The sequence below is a fragment of the Eumetopias jubatus genome, unplaced genomic scaffold, assembly GCF_037043125.1.
Source record: "Eumetopias jubatus isolate StellerSeaLion01/CBP00866 unplaced genomic scaffold, mEumJub1_p1.0 scaffold_32, whole genome shotgun sequence".
Lineage (NCBI taxonomy): Eukaryota > Metazoa > Chordata > Mammalia > Carnivora > Otariidae > Eumetopias > Eumetopias jubatus.
In genome coordinates, this window is record NW_028274838.1 from 1,667,168 (window position 1) to 1,670,452 (window position 3,285).

Genomic DNA, 3,285 nt, shown 5'->3' on the forward strand with positions numbered 1-3,285 from the left:
ACTCTCTGCTCTCTCACATTGATATATTTACATTGTGTTACTTACACCATTAAGAGCACCTTAATTACTGTAGCTTTACGGTGAGGTTTAAAATTTAGTAAATTTCTCCAATTTAATTCTTCAAGGTTGTCTTGGCTATTTAGGTATGTTGATTTCCAAATACATTTGAGAATTAGCTTGTAAATTTGCCCCCAAATTGCCTTCTCCAGTATGAATCAGAATAATGCTGATTTGATGTTCCAACAAATTTGAGTGGTCTAGTCCATGAATGTGATATATTTTTTCCTAATTATTTAGTATCCTTTAATTTATTTCAGCAAGAGTTTTCAGGCATCTTTGTTACATGTGTTCTCATACATTTAATGAAGGTGGACATGAATCTCCTCTCTGTTTATTGAATTTCATTTCCTTTTTTTAAAAATTTCATTTTCTAAATGCTCACTGCTAGTATAGAGAAATATAGTAGATTATTACATGAATGTTGCTGAGGTATAATTTAGGTACAGTAGACGGCATCCCTTTAAAGTGTACAATTAAGGCTGTACTTTCAGAGATCATTTCTTTCTTTCTTTCTTTTAATTTTATTTTATTATGTTATGTTAATCACCATACATTACATCAATAGTTTTTGATGTAGTGTTCCATGATTCATTGTTTGCCTATAACAGCCAGTGCTCCCTTCAATGCTGCCCTCTTTAATACCCACCACCAGGCTAACCCATCCCCCCACCCCCTCCCCTCTAGAACCCTCTGTTTCTCAGAGTCCATCGTCTCTCATGGTTCGTCTCCCCCTCTGATTTCCTCCCCTTCATTTTTCCCTTCCTACTAGCTTCTCTCTCTCTTTTTTATTATTTTTTAAAATTTTTTATTGTTATGTTAATCAACATACATTACATCATTAGTTTTTCATGTAGAGTTCCATGATTCATTGTTTGTGCATAACACCCAGTGCTCCATGCAGAATGTGCCCTCTTTAATACCCATCACCAGGTAACCCATCCCCCCACCCCTCCCCTCTAGAACCCTCAGTTTGTTTCTCAGAGTCCATCTTCTCTCATGGCTTATCTCCCCCTCCGATTTCCTCCCCTTCATTTTTCCCTTCCTACTAGCTTCTCTCTCTCTCTTTTTTTAAACATATAATATATTATTTGTTTCAGAGGTACAGGTCTGTGATTCATCAGTCTTACACAATTCACAGCGCTCACCATAGCACATACCCTCCCCAATGCCCATCACCCAGGCACCCCATCCCTCCCACCCCCACCACTCCAGCAACCCTCAATTTGTTTCCTAAGATTAAGAATCCCTCCTATCAGTGAGGTCATAGGATACATGTCTTTCTCTGATTGACTTAATTTCACTTAGCATAATACCCTCCAGTTCATTTCTACAGTTTGTTACTAGAGAATTTTCTCTGAACGTGTAGAGGACCTGAAACCTCAAGGAGGAGGCACATTGTTCTCTCCTGAGCATGAACGTGATTTTAGGTGTTGTTTCCACAGCTGCCCATTGCCACTGATGATCGTTCTTCTCCTCCTTTGGAGGGTAAGAGAGAGAGGATGCAGTGTGAGTGCTTTCTCAACAAATAAAAATTAAAAAAGATAAACTGTACAACTAAATGCATTTTCACAGATGTACATACAATTGAAACTACTGCTCCATTCAGGACACAGGGCATTTCTTCTACCTCACAGCTTCCCTTGGGTGGATCCATTGAAGTCTCTCACTGCCTTCACCCTCAGCCCCAGGCAACCACTGGCATCAAAGACGGCTTGATTTTTAACCACGTTATGGAAATGGAACTCTTTTATGCCTACATTCCTCCGTGCAGCCTAAGGATTCTTATATCTATCCATATTACTAATGGATCACCAGTTCAGAATTTTTCATTGCTAAGGAGTATTCCTCTGTATGGATATATTTGGTCTGTACATTCACCTATTTATGGCCATCTATGCAGTTTCCTGGGTTTGGCCATGGGGAATAAAGCTATGATGAATATTCATGTGCAGTTTGCTGTGTGGCCATATTGTGTAAATCCTTAGGAGAGGAATGGCCGTTCACGTGATTGGTAAATGTTTATCTGTGGTTCAGCTTTTCTCGGTGGTTGGACCATTTTTCATTCCCACAAGTGTATGAAACGTCTAGTTACTTTACATCCTCACCACATATGTTTTCGGTCTTCGTAATTTTAGCCACGGGGATGGTTGTGTAATGGTAACTCACTGTAGTATTAATTTATCTTCCCAATGGCTGAGTGTACCGTCGAAAACTGACCTCTGTGCTTCAGAGCCAAAATATAAGACGAAGACAGAGTTTGGAATATTGAGGAACAATAGCTTTATTGCTTTTCGGGGCACAGGGGGCTAGAACAGTCCAAGGCCCTCAAAAACTGTAAGTCCCCTCCCCCTGAAGGAAGGGGCGGGGGGGTGTTTTATTTTGACAGAAATTGTGTGCATGCTGCCAGCCTCCTTCATCCTGTCTTTAGGGTGGTACCAGGCTCCTGAAACAAAAGGCTTAGAAGGGAGGAGCAGAGGTTTGCAGAAGAGAAGGAAAAGGTTACTTAGTTTAAGATGGAGCCTTGCAGAGACATTAGTGAATCCCTTTTGATTTATGTTCAACTTCATGCTTTTCAATGGTTTCAAGTGGAGCATCTTTTCAAGTGCTTTTTGGCCATTTGTGTATCTTCTTTTGTGAAGCATTTCTTCTTCAAGTCTTTTGACCAGTTTTCCTATTGCATTGTCTTATCAGACACAATATGTGTCAGAACATTACACTGAAAACTGCAGAGCACTACTTCCAGAAATTAAAGAACTAAATACATGGGGAGATAAAATTTGTGGTGGATTGGAAGACTCATTATGGTTAGAGGACAATTCTTCCCAAATTGATCAAAAGATCTAATACAATGCCAATCAACCTTCTAGCAGACATTTTAGTAAGTATTTCTAAGCTGATCCAAATGTTTATATGGAAATGGAAATGATCTTAAATTATCAAAGCAATGTTAAGAAGAAGGAGAAAGCGACAGACTTACATTGTCTATTCCAGAATTACTGTATAAACCTTTTGTGCAATTTAAAAGTGATTTGTCCGATTATTATTCAGTATAAGAGTTTCTGCGCATTCTCACTGCAGCTTGGAAGTTGCTTTACCCCTTTTTCACTGTAGCTACTTGATCTATACTTTAGCCAATAGTTCCAAAGTTTTTAAGTGGAGAGAGAATACTGAAGCTAGAAAGTATTTCACTTAACAGAGAGAAAGACTAATCCCTGATCATTAGGG

General features: G+C 39.1%; 1 non-coding gene across 1 annotated transcript; it reads left to right on the forward strand.

The window, feature by feature from the left end:
* The first annotated feature begins 1,362 nt into the window (after positions 1-1,362).
* LOC148161973 (small nucleolar RNA U3) lies at positions 1,363-1,575 on the forward strand. The gene has a single exon (XR_015767254.1). It is a non-coding gene; the product is annotated as a small nucleolar RNA U3 (small nucleolar RNA).
* The last annotated feature ends 1,710 nt before the right edge of the window (positions 1,576-3,285 follow it).